General features: G+C 41.6%; 1 protein-coding gene across 6 annotated transcripts in view; it reads left to right on the forward strand.

The window, feature by feature from the left end:
- Positions 1-18,885, forward strand: part of LOC109912215 (oxysterol-binding protein 2-like) — a 318,882-nt gene that overhangs the window by 237,439 nt on the left and 62,558 nt on the right. The window lies entirely within an intron of this gene.

Consider the following 18,885-nt stretch of genomic DNA (forward strand, 5'->3'; position numbering starts at 1 on the left):
GGAAAAAATAACTCTGTAGAAATCTAAATAAAATTGTAGATTTCCATACAAACTGGAAATTGCAGCTGATACTCAGCGTTGTAGCAATTGGTCAATGTCATTGATACATATGATTAAGTGGCATTTATAATGGACAGCAAATGATATAGCCCTCAATCATTCTTAGTAAAAGAAATACACTATTCCACCATTTCTCACAGTCTTACGATTACATTCAAAACTCTCAGTGGAATTGAGGCAGTAATGTTACTACGATGCGCCCTTGAGGAAGGGAGTGCAGCAGTCTCCTTCATGATTCAGAATTATTCATGTCAATCATAATATGTGCTGTGTTGGGATAGAGACTGTATGAGAAAAATAAATTGCGATGTAAACTCAGTGCTTGGTTTCTGTGCTGCACCCAAACCATGTATTTCCTAATTAGCCAAAGCTCCATCCTGCCTAGCCCAAAAATTGCACCTTCCACTCATTGCTCTCATTATCTCTCTTCATACCCGCTCAATCTCATTTGGTCCTGAAACCATTTCCTTTTTGACGTGAAAAGTCTGCATTTCTCTGACTCTGACTTCTGGTGCATTCCCCTCCCCTTTCTTCCACCTGATTTTATTCATGCAGAAAGACGATATAAAATAAAGGGAATAATTCTAAAGTTGGGACAGGAGCAAAAGAGCCTGTGTATAAATCATTGGTGGCTGAACAGATTGAGGGAGCAGTTTATAAAGCATACAGTATCCCGGGCTTTAATGATAAGTGCAGAAAGTACAAGAAAGTAATAAATATAATTGCAGGAATAGGCCATTCAGCCCATTTTACCTGCTCTGCCATTCATAACGTTCATGACTGATCATCTATTTCAAAATTTGTCTCCCATGTTATCCACATATGTTTTTGCATCATTGATAATTAGAAATCTATCAATCCCTAATTTAAATATAGTCAGTTGCTTAGCCTTCACTATCATCTTGGTTAAAGAAGTCCAAGATTCACAACCTTTTGAGTAAAAGAAAATTCTCCTCAACTCAGTTCTAAGTGGCCTTCCCCTTATTTTGAAATTGTGTCCCCTGATTCCAGACTCCCTAACCAGGGGTAACATCTTACCTGTGTCTATACTGTCTATCCCCTTAAATATTTTGTAGCTTTTAATTAGAACATTTCTCAGTCTTTGAAACCATGTAGAATTTGAACAGCATTTCCAGAGGGCATTGACTTAAAGTAGATGACAAAATAAAAAGCAGTGGAGACATGAGAAGTGTTTTCAGACAGCGAGTGGTTACAGTCTGGAATGCAGTGCCTGACAGTGTGATGTAGGCTGTCCAATTGAAACATCCAAAACAGAATGGATTATTATCTGTAAACAAAGAAGTTCTGAGGAAGTGTCATATCAGGCTTGAAATTTTAACTCTCTCTTTTTCTTTGCACAGATGCTGACAGACCTGCTGAGTTTCTCCAACATTTGTATTTTTAAAGTCATTGAGTTATACAGCACAGAAACAGATCCTTCGGTCCAACTCATCCACGCTGACCAAATATGCTAAACTGATCAAGACCCATTTGCCAGCATTTGACCCATAGCCCTCTAAACCCTTTCTATTCATATACCCATCCAGTTTCCTTTTTAAATATTGTACTTGTACCAGCCTCCACCACTTCCTCTAGTTGCTCGTTCCATACACCCACCACCCTCTGTGTGAAAACATTGCCCCACAAGTCCCTTTTAAATGTTTCCCCTCTCACCTTAAACCTATGCCCTCTGGTTTTGGACTCCCCTATCCCTGGGAAAAAGCCTTTGACTATTCACCTTATCCATGCCCCTCATGATTTTATAAACCTCTATAAGGTCACCTCTCAATCTCTGACAGAGAAAATAGCCCCAACCTATTCAGCCTGTCCCTATAGCTCAAACCCTGCAACCTCAGCAACATCCTTGTAAGTCTTTTCTGAACCCTTTCAAGTTTAACAATATATTTCCTATAGCAGCGAGACCACAATTCAATGCAGTATTCTAAAAGTGGCCTTATCTATCAGGCCGTGAAGTTGCAGGTTGTATTGGAGTGCAGTTCAGCAGCTGCTGATTGTTCACAGCATCTCATGGATTCCCAGACTTGAGTAGTTCGATAGTGTCACACAACGTAATGGACGGTATTCTCCGTATGATGATGGGACTTCATCTCCACAAGGACTGTAGTAGTCACCATCTTGGATCACAGCGTGTATCCAAGCTGTTCTTTTCAGATTCAGGTAAATATAATTAAGAGAAGGCTGAACAACAACAACTTGCTTAAATGCAAATGTTTGTTAAGTAATAATAAATGACTATTGGGGTTAATAATAAAGGAAAGAGAAAAAGAAAAAACAAGCACCAAGTCTCATGTCCCTCTGCCCCTCGGGGACCCCTCAATCGATGGCTGGTCTGGAGGCTTAGGCTCGTTCCTGGCACTGTTCATGTTCCCCGGTCTGAGGTAAAGTCCAGCAGCCTTAGAATGAAACTCTCTCATACAGTATCACAAACAACCAGTACAGACAACAACAGATACAATAGATGAAACTGCTGGCTCATCCAGAAAACAAGTTTTTTTAAATTGTGCTGTCTGTGGCACATACAGAAATATTCACAGGGCTCATCCAAGGTCATGTGGCTTGTCGAATATCATTATTAACTTGTAGCCCTTTGGCCCATCCTATACAGTCCAACCCTAATGATATTTGACAGCACATGTTACAGTTGCAAATGCAGACACAAATCAGCGATAGCTGTGCAAGAACATATATTAAGAGTATCTAAACTGCACTAGAAGATTAAGACTATAATGAAAATAACTAGCATCAATACAAAGAATACAACAACAGGATATGTCATCAAATTAATTGTCACAGCGGCCTTTTGGGATCGTCATTTACTTTATATATTTATATATATAACACCCATATACACACACCACCCTGGTATACGGTCAAGGCCGTAATGGAACGAGCAAGTCATGCCACCTGATTGAGGTGACCAGAATATCGTCTACATTCTTTTTAAGTTAATCTATTTACATAATTTGCTCTAAAACTGAGTATATTCCAGATTCAGGTTCCTTAATTTGTGGGGTTTTTTTTCAACTCCCTATCCACAAACTCCTACACCACCTGAGTCTTAACCTAGCCTTTTTTCCACATACACTAACTGCCCTAATACATTACAATTTCACCGACTGGTTTAGTCATACAAATGCTCAAGATGGGGTATCTGTATATCATCCAATGGGCCCTTTCACTCAGTCCACTACTACCCCTCCCAGAATCCGTACACTCTCATTTCTGCAATGTTTTGTCATAATAGACAATCACTCTTTTTATTTTGATTGTAATTGATTTTACATCCCTTTCACTAATACTATTTACATTGTTTTAAGGTCAGTTTCTGTCAGGATTTTGTGTCAGTGTTCTTATCATTTAAACTAGGTTTTTGTGCTCTTCCAAGCCACACTAATCCTTTTGTCAAGTAGGTGTACATGCCTGAGACGCATTCTTCAGTGCATGTTTTTTGTACTGTCTCATGTTTGTTACCCTGAGGTAACATGCGCTTTTGCACACTTACATCAGTGTCCCAAGACCATGTCACGCATTCTTGACTCCAACATGATCTTATCAAATATTCTGAGGTTTTACTTATCTCTCTGCATACGGTCCTGATGCCTTGGGTAGTAGATTGATCACCAACACAATCTTTCTTAAAAAGAAAGACAAGGACACAAGCATCACCAAGAGATAGCTATCAGTTTTGGTGCTGTCATCTAAACCTCCTTTTCACTACTGTAACATTTTAACCTGCATTGGTGCTTCAACTCATTATTCTAACTTTTTTTTAATCTCCTGCCACCAGTCTCCACCCTGCGTTACTTTCCAATTTAACTATTCCTATCATATCTGATTCCAGAGATCTGTAGAGATTTGATAGTCCATGGAAAATAATCTTATAATATTTTAAAACATAAGCCAAATATTTCTGTTTGATTCAGGCACAACATACTTTGTTCTTTCTCTGAGATGACCCACCTTTTTCTTAAAGTTACTTGACAATTCATTCTAGATATTTGATATATCTCTATGTAAGTTTGTCTACATTCAATATTCTGTTTGCTCCCTTAAAGTTACTAACCATTTTTTAATGTATTGAACCATTGAGACTGTGTGTGTGTCTGTGTGTGTGTATATGTGCTTTATCATTTTCCAGAATCCCTTTAAACTTTCAGGTAACTATTCCATTTAAATGTTTATGAATACCAGGCCAAATGAGTCTTAAAATAGTTTTTGTCATGATATGCTTAAGTGTACCAAGGCTCAACGGTTTCAAGATTCCCGACACTCACTATAATTGATATTTCCACAGTACTTCCCCAGCACTGAAATGTGTTATTGATTAATTACTTGATAGGTTGAGGGTACCTCAGCCATCACTGTGTTGCAGCATTGAAATTCTGCAAATGGGTTCAGGCTTCAGTGTCTCCAATTTCTAACAAAAAACAAACAAGCTCCATCCATTCGATATCACGCAGAATGGGTTAATTAGTATTAATCTACTATGGATTCAGTAGGGGGTTGGGACATAAACACCTGCACATAACTATGCCATCCGTCTCTCCTCCTCCTTAAAGGAAGGAAAAGCTCACCCCTTTGTTAAATTTGCCTTTCCTAAACTCCTCGCATACAGGGAGTTGCATTTTCAACATTCCAATATCCCAATCACTTGGATATTAACAATGATCCAATCTTATCATCCAGAATTAAAGATTCACTCGTGTCAAAACAATATTTGGAAGTTCTTTCGGGCCAGTAAATGAAATTCCAAACATGGTAATTTCTGGAATTAAAATTTACCCAGCCCAGTCCAAACACAACACGGGGCCAATTCCAAAAGGTAAATGTCTACAAAGCATTATGAACCAAATTTTTGAATCAACATGTTACAAATTTTGGCTTTACACAATCACTGATGGTTTCTTGAAAGGTCACTACATTAACCATACATGGTCCACACAGATACAGGCACACAACACATTTTCAAATCACCAGACATTCCCAAAATGCTAACTCGGCTTTAAAGTACACGCAGATTTTGAGCTCCAGGGAACAAAAGGACACAAATTATACGAGACGACATGTAGCAAGCAACGAACAAAGGTGAATTCAAACCAGACCACAAAGAGTTAACACTTCTACAAGGTTCAGTGCACTTGCACAGTGTAGAAACCTGGCCTCCAGTTCTCCCTTTTTCCCAGTTATAACTATCTCCCATCCTTTCAGGGGTCCTGAAAACAAGCTGCCCAAGTGCCAGATTGAATCGCTTTTAATAATGCAGTTCTTGCCTCTTCCATATTTGCAACAGGTTTGGTGGTGAACTTCTCAGGTTTTGGAAAATCTGGAGGAGGAGCAGAAAGAGGAGTAGGAGCACAAGATGCAGTGGCTGGTTGTCCTGTTTGAAAATATCCCACTGTATCCTGTAGCTCTTTTGATATTGGAGAAGTTGTCTCTTTCAGTTTTGTGATTCCACTGTGTGCTCCACTTGATGCCAAAGGTGCAGAGTGTTCATTCTCTGGTGCAATAAATGAATCTTTTTTTAAGGTAACTATCTATCACTGTATCGGAAATCTTTCTAAGCCGTTTTTTGCTTTGCCCTTATTGGATAGCTCCCATTAGAGAACTGTGTAAGCACTCCTCTTTCGGTACAGGCCTCTGAACGATGGGTTTGAATTTTTGGACAGGCCCAAACATGTTGATATTGGGTTTGATGTTGGAGTAATCTGTGTGAAAGGAAGGTAAAGGTTCTGACTGCGTAGCTGGTAGTTTTGGTAGCTGGAGAGGATACTGTAGGTATTGTAGGGCAGGTTTGAGGCACATAAATTATGTGAGATACATTCACTTTGTTTCATAGCAGTAGCATGACTTTGAAAAGAATCTGAAAGTAAAGTTGAATTTGGATTGATTGCAAAAGTCATTGATGTGTTAACTGACTGCTCACATGGAGCACTGGAAGTCACGACATCTTTCATAAAAGGTGGATGCATTTTACTTTGTGGAATCTGCCTATTTGCAGTGGGACATTGCTTGTCAGTGGGAAAGGCGTACACACCTTTTAATGAATGAATTTTGATTTGGGACAGCTTTAGCTTCCTTATGTATTCTCATGTTTTCAACATTTTCTGTGTTGGAGTGGAGTGCAAACCCTGCCTTCTGTTGGTTTTCCTTTCCCCTCCTCCATATCTGAATTGACCTCTGTTACTTGCTTACGCTTTGGAGAGTAGCGCGTCCTCCACATATTGTACATGGCACCCACAGATATTCCGTCTATCTTGCTCCACACTATTCCTGCTTTTAATAATGCTGCAAGCATTATCTTCTGTTTCACCTTCGAACCTACTCCAGCTCCATCTTGTTGTCCCTGTTTACCACTTGCTCGGGTGGGCCTCACTCTTTGCATACCAGCTTCCACATCCTCTAATTGTCCTAACAATCAATATACCTGTCCACTGCCTGTCACCGGGCTGGCCCTAATAGGGTTAATAAGGCACCTCTCATTCAACCAGATCACTTCACAAAGCTTCCTGGTCTGCACCCTGAAACTGTCGAGAATATGAACCCACTTGCCTAGCCAAATCCCTCAAACATTTTGTACCTTCTGGTATACTCTGCCATTTTTCAACATCACCTTCCCAATCTGTCAGGGAAAGATACTTGTTTCCTACTGCTAGTGTCGGTGTATTCCACAATGATCCAGTTTGCCCTATGTTTCTAAAGACACTGTTCACATGTGGATCAACACTTAGTGCTCCCAGGTTCCCTCACTGTGTGGCACTCAACCCCATGGCCGCGTCAGCCAAAAGGCCAAGGGTTCCCCCAATATCTGCTTAAAGTATGACCCCAAATCCTGCAATTTGGGTAATACAGTAATCTCTCACTGTTCTCAAATTTTGGGGGTTCTGTCCTCCTACCTGTTCTGCCTTATTTGTTATTAGGGGTCATGCTATTAGTGCCTTCTCTGAGGATGGCACCAGAGGTGGAGCATCCCCTTCCCCTTCCGTCCATTCAGACTCTGAATCAGATGAGTACTAAATGTCTCCAATGTCGGGTTCCCATTGTGAGGTTAATAATGTGTGCACTTTGATTGGGTCAACTTTCCAATTGTTTTGCTCTCTCTTTCTGTTGTACCATCGCCAGATGGCATACTATCTGGTTCTGTATCTCCTCTGCCTTCTGAGCCCTCTCCTGCGCTGTCTTAACTGCTTCTGTCAGGATAACGTTACACTGTAGTACTGCCGTCCATGTGGCCTCTAGCTGCCTGTTTCTGGCCTGGCACTCTTCTAATTCCCTACATGTAGACTGCAAAGCTGTTAATAATGTCCATCCCATTTGTGGTACACTGTCCTTGTATCTGGGGAAGACTGCCTCCTGCAAGCACTCGTGTGCAGCAGCCTGTATGAATAACCTTCCTTTCTCTTTTTTTCGGTTATGACCGCCCACCCCATTCACCTAACTTTGCTAACAAGTTAGCTACAGACCTGAATCCAGACTTTGCCACATTCCATCCTTGAATATGGAAAGTCTCCAGAGCATCAGGTTGCCTTTCCTTTCTCTTAAATAATTTCCCGAATCCCATCCTCATCGCCAAAAGTGTCTTGGATCACAGTGTGTATCCAAACGGTTCTTTTCAGATTCAGATACATATAGTTAAGAGAAGGCTCAACAACAGCAACTTGCTTAAATACGTATGTTTATTAAGAATAATAAATGATTATAGTGGTAACAATAAAGGGAAGAGAAAAAGGCAAAAAAACAAGCAACAAGTCTCACGTCTCACTGCCCCTCGATTAATGGCTGGTCTGGAGGCTTAGGCTCGTTCCTGGCACTGTTCATGATCCCAGTCTGAGGTGAAGTCCAGCAGCCTTAGAATGAAACTCTCTCATACAGTATCACAAACAACCAGTACAGACAACAACAGATACAATAGATGAAACTGCTGGCTCATCCAGAAAACAAGTTTTTTTAAATTGTGCTGTCTGTGGCACATACAGAAATATTCACAGGGCTCATCCAAGGTCATGTGGCTAATCGAATATCATCAACAATTTTAGCCCTTCAGCCCATCCTATACAATCTATCTTCTCATGCATCTGTCAAATGTCATCATTGACTTTTAGCCCTTCGGCCCATCGTTTACTGTCACTCTTACCAATACTGCCATCAGATGCATCTGCAGTGAGGATGAGGTCAGGTATGTTTTCCCATTTTGTTGGTTCCCTTACCATGTGCAGCAGACCAGCAACAATATCTTTAAAGGTTTGGTCAGCAGTTCAGTCAGTGGTGGTGCTATCAAAATGCTCTTGGTGGTGGATATTGAAGTTCCCCATCCAGAGCACATTATGCACCTTTGCTATCCTCAATGCTTCCACCCAGAGCTGTACAACATGGAGGAGTTGAGGGCAGGGTTAATCAAAACATAAGACCATATGAAATAAGAACAGGAGCAAGCTGTTCAGCCCCTCAAGCTCGATCCTTCGTTCAGTGAGATCATGACTGCTCCAACATTCCTCATATCCACTTTCCTGCGTTTTCCCCATAACCCTTGATTCCCCTGACGATAGTAATCTACATATCTCAGTCTTTAATATACACAAGGATTATTCAACACAGCTCTTAGTGGCAAGGAGTTCCAAAGTCACTCAACCCTCTGAGAGAAGAAATCCCTCCTCGTCTTAGGCTTAAATTGGTGCCCCTTTATTCTGACACACTCTCCTCTGGTCTTAGACCCTCCTAATGAGGGGAAACATTCTCTCAGCATTTATCCTGTCAAACCCACTAAGAATCTGATATGTTTCAATGAGATCACCTCTCATTCTTCTAAACTCCACTATGTAGAGTCCCAACCGATTTAGCCTTTGCTCACAAGACTATCACTCCATACAAGGGATCATCCTAGTGAAGCTTCAATGATATGCCTGTAATGAAATAATATCTTTACTTACATAAGGGAACTAAAACTGCTCACAATCCTCCAGGTGTGGTTTCACCAGTACCTTGTATAGCTGCAGTAAGACTTCCCTGCTCTTATGCTCTTATACTCCAACTCCATGAAATAAGGGCCAGAATTCCATTAACCTTCCTGATTACCTGCTGTACCTGTGTGTTAACTTTCTGTGTTTCACGCACAAGTCCCCCTGAGTCCCTTTGTTTTGCAGCTTTCTGCAGTTTTTCAACTAAAATAATACGTACAATTACAGCAAACTTTGTTGTAACTTATTTCAGGCTTTCAGCATCTGCAGTATTTTATCTTGATTTGAATGAAATAAATGACACTGTTAAAGAAATCCTGTCCTGTTCTAGTTCCCACCCTAACACTGCATCCAATGCTTACAAACTGAATGTTAGCTTATTTAGAACAGAGGACTTTTGAAAATGATCAACATTTGTGTAGACAAACAGGAGTGCATATTTCAAGTTGATGACCTTTCCCATGAGTTGAAAATGTTTCAGATTTCCAGTATTTGCAGTCCTTTGCTTTGGTTTTACTGCCAGCTCATCTTTACTTTCTAGTTGCTGCCTCAACAACAAGAGAGTCTTCCATTACCATGGCCTGAGTGTTCCCTAGGATTCAAGATCTGAGCATTATACCAACTCTTGGTTGTAAAAATACCACATTCAAGACACAGCCGTCTGGCATTTAAAAACTAAGCATTACATCTACATTGTACACGATCATTGCATTGTGCACATGCTATTTGCAAAAACATTGAGTCTTGAAAAAGACTACAGAATTGAAACTGATCTCATTAATCTGACCCTCATTTAAGTTACAGCCTTAAAACTCCTTCAACAGATTCAGAACAGAGCCATTGCCTAATGTTTTGATGCAGACACAGAAATTGAATGATCAGCTTAAGTGGTCAAGACGACCTCTTTAATTATGTGAGTAACGTGTAGAATGTTGACAAGCTCTAGGGTATTTTGGCACGTGGTGGTGGGGTGGACAGATAGTGCAGGAGGAGATGGGGAATCGGGGTGGAGTGTTTGTATTGGGGGTATCTGTCATGATTGGAATGAGGTCAGCCAGGTTGATCTCATAGAATATGAGCTCCCTGACTGGGGCTGTTAATGTTGTCCCATCAGGGAATCATGACTGGCAGATATAAACAGGAGTGTCAGGGATTCCGTTCACTCTAGGAGCCAGCTGTGAGCTCGCTAGTTCAATGTCATGTACTATGCACATGGAAGTAAAAGGTGACTTGGTGACAGGATACCAGCTTCACAGAATTATCTCAGTAACAAAGCACAGATAGTGTTGATGGAGGGATAACCGGGTGCAGGAGTCAGTTTGGGTGGGAATAACTGAGCGCAGGGAATCTATCAAAGATGGAGAATCGGACACAGGCTGTTGGGGATAATATCTGGGACGGGGAGTCCGCAAAGTGGGAAATATGACTGGACGCAGGGAGTCTGTCAGAGGATGTGACTGGGTATAGGGAGTCTGTCAGTGGGGGATGTGACTGAGCAGGACGTTTTGAGGTATTGATAGGGCACAGGGAATGTCCAGGATTGACTACTGCTTGTGGAATGTGCCCAGAGTGACAAGGTGCAGGGATTGACAGACTGACTGGATACAGGGAGCATTGAGGGGGTTGACTGGACGCAGTGTCAAGGGGCTCATGGGATGCAAGGGATATGTTGACAGAGTGACTTGGCACAGGGGGTAGGGCATTGATGGGGTGCTGGGAGTGAGAGGGTGCAGGGAGTGTTGGGGATGTTGGGCACAAGGAGTGTCGGGGGCAGTGACAGGGGAGCAGTGATGGGGTGGAGGGATGGTGGATCGCAGCGAGATGTTGAGGGACAGTTGCGGGGCACGGGGAGTGCCGGGGGCAGCGATGGGGCACCTAATATGTTGGGTGTTGGTTCAGTGTGGGTTGTGTGGGAGTGTGACAGGATTGAGGGTGATCAGAGAGTGCTGGGGCATAGTTGAGTGTTGAGGGATGGTGGGTGCAGAGTGAAAGAGGCAGTGATGAATATAATAATTTATAGAGAATTGTGAATGTCCTAATACAATCTCTGGTATTAAACATCACAATCCCATTTGCCTACAAGCTCTTACATCATTGTCCTCATTTACTTCTCACCTAACTCAAAGCCTCTTATAAAATTTATTTTTGGAACAGAAAAAACATATTACCTGTTAGAATGAATGACAAAGTAGTTCACAGTCTGTTGTCTATAATCTCTGCTTTCAGATGATGTGCATAAATCACTTCAGCTTTGGAAGCAGTGAAACAGCTTGGTTCAGCCACAGTATCTATCTATGTCATATTTCCACTCTTTTATGACTTTTAGACTGCAGTAATACAAGTGTGCTTGATTAGACGGAGCTTTAGAGAATATAATGATTTGATATGCGTGGTTAGGTCAGGTTAATTTGCATGCTATTATTGGAATGTAGCTAATCTGTGATTCCCATGGTGTGTTCAGTGGAAATAAAAGCTCTGGCCTGTGAAAGAATCCATAGAAATCAAAGATCAGAATACCATGGATCATAGGAATCTAAAGTAAAACCAGAAATGCTGAAAAGTTGCTGCGGCTCAGGCTTTATCTGTAGAGAGAGGAATGGATTTCACATTGTAGGTCAAAGGAAAATCAGGTCTAGGAAAATTTAGGGATGTTAACATTTTAGCAAGGGCTGAGTGACAAAGGAGAGATCTGTAATTGGTGGAAGATCGAAGAAACTGAATGAAAGAAGAGTCAGTCCTTCAGAGCTAAAGGGAATTGTGATGGGGCAGGACAAGAAACAAAGCAACACATGATGTTCCCAGACTGGATGTGCTGATGTCTGAAAATGTAAAGAGATAAAACAAAGAAAGGAAACAAAAAGCGCATCCACCGCCGCCACAATTCCTCTGCTCCCTTGCTCTTTCTTACTAGTTTCCTTCTGAACTCGCTGCACTCTGTTCTCTCTGATCCAAGCCCCACATTATTATCAACCCTGCTGACAAGGATGGTGCTGTGGATACCTGGCAGTTGAACCTCTGTCTTGCAACACCAACTCTCCAACACTTCTCCTATGTCCTGCGGACCATGGCATCAGTACCAAACTTCAACCCATTTGTTTCAGAACAGTCGCTGACTCCGTCCATTGGTGATCTTCCTTCCACAGCTTCCCATTTCACAGACCACCAGCCCTACAGAACCTGCTTCTACTTTCTTGCCAAGTTCCATAAACAGGACTGCCCCCAGACCTGTCATTTAAGCCATATTCATACACCTCTGAGTTGGTTTCTTTCCAGCTTGGCTCTATTTTTGTTCTCCCCTGTTTAATTTCCCTCTACCAATATCTGCAATTCGTCTGATGCCCTCCATCACTTTAAAAGTTTCCAATTTCCTGCCTGAGCCATCTTCTCTGTACCATGGATGTTCAATCACTGCACTTCCAGTCCTCACCAGGATGGTCTGGGGGATCGCTACTTCTTCCTTGAATGGATACACAATTTCCCTCAATCTCTACCTGACTGAACGTATTCCCTCATTGAATTTTTTTTTTCACTCCTCTCATTTCATTCATGTTAAATGTGCTCCATGTGGGTCCTGGCTTTGCCTATTTTTGTTCTGGAATATGTGAAACACTCCTGAGTCCAATGCAGTCTGGGGAGAGTAGAGGGGGATGAGAGAGACAGGGTTGTTTAAGGGGCTGCTGCTTCAACTTATTTTCTGGTACAGTGATGACTGTATCCGTGCTGTGTCCTGCTGTCACTCTGATTTGGAAAGCTTCAGAAACTTTGCTTCCAATTTTGACCCTACTCTCAATTTCACATGATCCATTGTTCCTCCTTTTCCTTCACTTCTGTCTGTCATCAGGCTATCAACTCATTTTGATTATAAGCCCGCTGACTTCCTCCGCTACCTTGACTACAGTGTCTCATGTCCCATACCCTTTCAGGATTCCATTCCAGTCTCTCACCTACTCCATATCATTCTGTTATGATGATGGATCTGCCACACCAGCACGTCTGATATGTTGTCTTCTGTCCACCCACTCCAGGTTTTGAAGTTCTGTATTGTCCTCACAGTTTACAGTTCTCCTGCAAACTCTGAAATTGCTCCCGCACACCAAGATTTACGTCATTAATAAATATCAGGAAAAGCAAGGGTCTCAATACCAACCAGTACAAACGTTTCTCTAGCCAGAAAAATATCCATTGACCATTACTCTCTGTTTCCTATCATTCAGCCAATTTTATATCCACATCCTATTGTCCTTTTTATTCCATGATCTATTTCTTTCCACACAAGTCCGTTGAGTGGCACTGTATTGAATGCCTCCTGGAAATCCGTGTGCACCACATCAACAGTGTTACCCTCATCAAGCCTTTCTGTTACCTCTTCAAAAAACTCCAGCAAGTTGGTTGCACATGACTTCCCCTTTAGAAATCCAGGCTGACTCATCCTGATCAACCCACATTTTCCCATGTGGATACTAATTCTACCCTGAATAATTGTTTCTAGATGTGTCCCCACCACTGAAGTTATCCAGAACACTTTTGCTTGGAAATACGTGTTTGGATGGGAGGAATTAGGAATGAAAACCAAGTGCTGGGAAAGCTCAGCAGGTTTGGCAGCACCTATGGAGCCAAGATTTTGAGTACAATGTGACTCTTCTTTGGGACTTGGGCAGAAACGAGTTTGGTCTATGATTCCTTCCTGACAATAACCGGTCAAGACTTGAGCCAGCTGCCTCATAGATAAAAGGCGACAAATGTATACTGGAGTGTGCCTGATGCTTGTGGAATCACTCAGAAAGTATCACTTCCCCACTGGATTGGGCATCTATCAAGAAGTGGTAGGCTCCTCACTAGTTCTGTGATGTTCCCTCATAGGCTGGGTGTGTTAGTGAGTAAATGTGCCCCTCATATGGAAGCAACATCTTTGGAAGTGGGAGAAACTTTTTGGCAGAGTAATGTGGGTATCCAGAAGTGAGAGAATTCTGTCCCTTCAGTTGCACTGAGATCTGATTGGTTATCCCCATTGTGGTTTTGATTCATCTATGCTGTAAATGTAAACAGTGCTGGCACTCTGTTTCTCCCTGATTAACCACGCTAACTTCAACTGCAAATTACCCTTAAAGCATTGAGGAAATGTTGCATTATCGATTTTCAGTTTGATCAATGTCACGTTAGTTACAGTGTATCAGCATCTTGTGTTACTGTTGACTCCACCATTGTCAGCAACACCTTGAACAGAAGAGGCAGCTCCACGTAATTTAAAGATAAGCCCATTCAGAGAGCTCTATATTTTTGGTTCATTGCTTTTTAGTGCATAGCATTTCAAGTGATAGCATGGTCTGTCTTTTCCTCAGGTTTAGTAACCACAGAATTTAGTGCCTTAAGAGCTGTATTATGCCAGAGCAAATCATGCAGGGAGTTGAGGGTTTCCAACCCTCTAGGATTGTTCTGGAGTTTCTAGCAATTGGAGGTTAATTTCATGAAATTAGTTCAACAAAACCTGGAAGCAAAGTCCTGCGGCTTTTTGTTTTACATATTCTTTGAACATTTTTTCTTGTTAATTATATGAATTATTGCAGATGGTGAAGAAAAGACAGACCGATTGATCAATGGTCAATTATCATCCAATCGGGACCCACTGACAGTGCTGAGGTGGATGAGTAGCTAACCAGCATTAGGTCTGAATTCTGCTGTGACAGCTTAAAAATAGACTGTTTTTCACTTGCTTACCTCCTCTGGTGAATAGAGGACAGGACAAAGCAAAACTGCCAGAAGGCTAACTTGGGTCCAGCAGCTGATGAAGGCTGATGTTATGATCACAAGAGTGGACTGCTGTACATCAGAATGTTCTTTGTGTGAATGGATCCAAGGGAATGGAATCCACATGAAGAAATTCTTTACATAGCGCACCTGTTTAGTGCTAAACTGTCAGATTCATTACAGGCGAGGGATCATTGCCTTTCTCTAGTAAGCCATGAGGATATCAGTGCAGACCAGGGTTAGTACTCCTTGCTGGTTTCCTCCGCTCCTGTCGTCCCAAGACATCTTGCAACAGGAGTAAGCAGTTAGTGATTAAGCGATTTACTTGTAGTAAGACGTAGCAAAAACTGCAGATGCTGGAGTTAGAGATAACACAGTATGGAGCTGGAGGAACACAACAGGCCAGGCAGCATCAGAGGAGCTGAAGGAGATGAAGAATCCTGACCTGAAACATTCACTTTTCTGCTCCTCTCATGCTGCCTGACCTGCTGTGTTCCTCCAGCTCCACACATTGAGTTGTGAACACAGCCCAGTTCATCGTGCAAACCAGCCTCCCATCCATTGACTTCATCTATATTTCCTGTTTCATTAGGAAAGCAATCAACATAATCAAAGATCCCTCTCACCCTGGTTATACTCTCCTCCACTCTCTTCTCTTGGGCAGAAGATATAAAAGTTTGTAAACACATACGAACATATTCAAGGACAGTTTCTTCCCCGCTGTTATCAGACTTTGGAATGGACCTCATTAATGATAAAAACTGAAAGAACTGCAGATGCTGTAAATCAGGAACGAAAGCAGAAGTTGCTGGAAAAGCTCGTCTGGCAGCATCTGTAAAGAAAATATCAGAGTTAATGTTTCAGATCTGGTGACTCTTCCTCAGAACTCTGAAGGAAGGGTCACCGGACCCCAAATGTTAACTCTGATTTTTTCTTCACATGCTGCCAGACCTGCTGAGCTTTTCAAGCAACTTCTCTTTAGCAGTAATGTTGATCTCTCTGTGGACTTTCTCAGCAGCTGTAACATTGTACCCTGCACTCTGTTCTGTTACCCTGATGCACTCGTATCTGCCTGTAAAGCATGTAAGACAACACTTTTCACTGTACCTTGGTATATGTAATCAAATCAAAATCATTCACATATAGCATGGGCAACATAGATGAGACAAACAGTTTTTCGTAATATTGTGAAAATATAGGTTAAAAAGAGACAAGATCTGTGGATCAGGAGTCACAAACCCCAAGGGGAATTGAGGTGACTTTCTCACAATACTTTCAGTTTTCTGGCAAAGATATCATGGTATCAAGTTGCAGAGATCCTCAACTTGGTAACTGGTCAGTTGGACCTGGGTCTTGGCTTCAGTTAGAAGTTTTTCTTTTTATGGTCTCTCAGTGTTATTTCTTTTCCACTTTTGAGGGAAGTGGGTGAGAGTGAGATCTGACTTCCAGATTTTTGAGGTCTGAATCTAATTTGCTGTCAGCTCTGTGACAAAACTGCTATGTAAAGCCAATCTGAAAGCTGTGACTGGGAAGTCTCTCACTTGTGTCAACCCAAAGACATCTAGTACCAGTGTGACTCTCAAAGTATCAAATCTAATTTCAGCAAAAGTTGTATGCTCTTGTGTAACCAATGAGCACACTGTTCCACTTTTGCTTTGAGTTATAAAAATAACTAATCATACAAACTTTTTTTTTCTAGTTTATATTTCAAATAAATGTAGTCCTGTCATGGCCATCAGAAAACTAACCCCCAAAAGTGCTAACTCTGGCTAAATTTGACCTTCCTGGTTCCAGGAAACCAGACCCATCAATGATAACCCCACTATTGCCCTGTGTAAGATCAACTAACAACACAATTGAGACCTTCCTACATTGTGTAATCCTATACCATTTACTGGTAGGTGGAGGTAAAAGGGGGAAAGATGATCCCACAGGCAAAAGGTGTCAGCTCCAGCCTACAATTACCCATTTCTTCTTGGCTGTGTTATTTGAAGAAAGGAGAGGGTAACTCCTCCCCTATAAAGAGGAGATGGAAGACAGATCATGATGTACAATGTAAAATTTTGTCTATTTGTCACCTTTACAGGTGAAAGGTCATCTCTTAAGTATGCTTCTCCCTCAACATGGACTGCCAGATCACTCAATTGTTACAGGGCAGAAGGAAGCCATTCAGTCCATTGTGTCTGGACTGGCATCCCGAATGAGCAATTCACTTAGTTCCATTCTCCAGCCTTCTCTGTGTAATTCTGCATATTTCTCCTTTCCAGGTAATAGTCTAATTCTCTTTTGCATGTTTCGATTGAACCTGCCTCCTTAAATACTCTCAGGCAGAACACTCTGTATCTTTTCTTCTCTCTGCATGTAAAAATTTTTCCTTTTTTCATGTTTGCCTCTTTTATTTTAAATAGGTGCCCTTGTGTTCATGATCCCTTCACAAATGAGAAATTTTCCTCCTCATGGACTTTAGACAAAGTCTGTATGGTTTTGAATTTCAGGCTTCTTCTCTTCCAGGAAAACTGTCCTAACTTGTCCAGTTCGTCTTTACTACCGCCTGCAGCATTTTCTATTTTTAGTTCAGATTTCCAGCATTCGCAACATCTCTCCTTTGCAAGGAGTCTTGGGAATTCTGTGTCCTTCAGCAATGCTTTTGGATGTGGCTGAGAGCCTCTGACTGCAGCTGTTACTTTTAGCTGATCTGACACTCAGACTGGATCACAACAATTTGTACATTGTGATGTTCTGGCTCGACAGAGTCCTGTTGTTGTTATATGACAACGAGAGTTACCGTCTGAGTCTTGTGAGGCTGGGGATGTCATGGGTGGTATATTAAGATTGACAGGCAGCCAGTGTCAGTAAATTGGTAGCAGTCTCACTTGGCCAGATATGTCCTTCAAAGTGAGCTAGAAACATGGTAGAGAGAAAATTAAGGAATTTCAGGACAGAAAAAGGTTTTTGCTGTCTTAGCTCTTGACATAGTATTCATCAGAATTCCTGGAGGGTACTGTGAAGGGTTGAAGAGGCTGAAACATGTCTCAGTTTAAGTGCCATTACGCCTGCCCCTGATGAAATAGAGCGCCAAAGCTTTCAGAAATGTGTTTGCTGCTCGCTCAGCAGAGGTGAAGGGTGAGCCTTGAGACAGAGAACTTGTTTACCAGCTTTAATTTGTCCTATCCTGTAGTTGCTATTGACTAGCCAGGCTGGTTCATTTGTGTGTGAATTGTGATCAGTTTTTTGCAGTGGAAATAAAAAGAAATAACCCAAGTATTTCACAGACATACTGTTTATAATAGTTTATCCAAAGAAAATTAATTTTGGAAAGAAATCCATGATTACAAAATTAAAAGAGAATTATGGATTTATTCCTATCGTAATTGGATGCCAGGTCCATATTGTCCCACTATACCTTGCCTTTATGTTGCGAGCATGTTCATTTGGTTACTGTCCAAATATCTTCCACTTTTCTTGCTGTCTGTTACTTACTGAGGAGAGACAATGGTTAATGACACCAGACTAATATCCCAGAGGCTCTGGGAACATGGGTTGAAATCCTATCATGGTTGAATTTAAATAGAACAGTAAAGCACAGGAACAGGCCCTTCAGCCCATCACACATGTGTTGAGCATGATGCCATTCTAAACTAATCCCATCTGCCTGCACATGGTCTGTATACCTCTATTCCCTGCCTGTTCATGTGTCTGTCTAAATGTCTCTTAAACATTGCTCGTGCGTCTGCTTCTACCAGCTCCCATGGAAAAGCATTCCAGTCACCTACCACCCTGTGTTTAAAAAAAAAACTTTCCTCACACATTTCCTTTTAAACTTTTCCCCTCTCACCTTAAACGTATGCCCCCAGTATTTGATTTTTCCACCATATGAAAAAGATTCTGACAATCCACCCTATCCATACTTCTCATAATTTTATATACTTCTATTCGGTCGCTCCTCAGCCTCTGATGTGAAAACAATCCAAGTTTGTCCAACTTTTCCTTATAGCTAATACACTGCCATTCAGGCAACATCCTGGTAAACCTCCTTTGCACCCTCTTCCAAGCCTCCATATCATCCCTATAGTGTGGTGACCAGACCTGCACATACTGCTCCAAATGT

This window comes from Rhincodon typus, chromosome 24 (genome assembly GCF_021869965.1).
Source record: "Rhincodon typus isolate 14 chromosome 24, sRhiTyp1.1, whole genome shotgun sequence".
NCBI lineage: Eukaryota > Metazoa > Chordata > Chondrichthyes > Orectolobiformes > Rhincodontidae > Rhincodon > Rhincodon typus.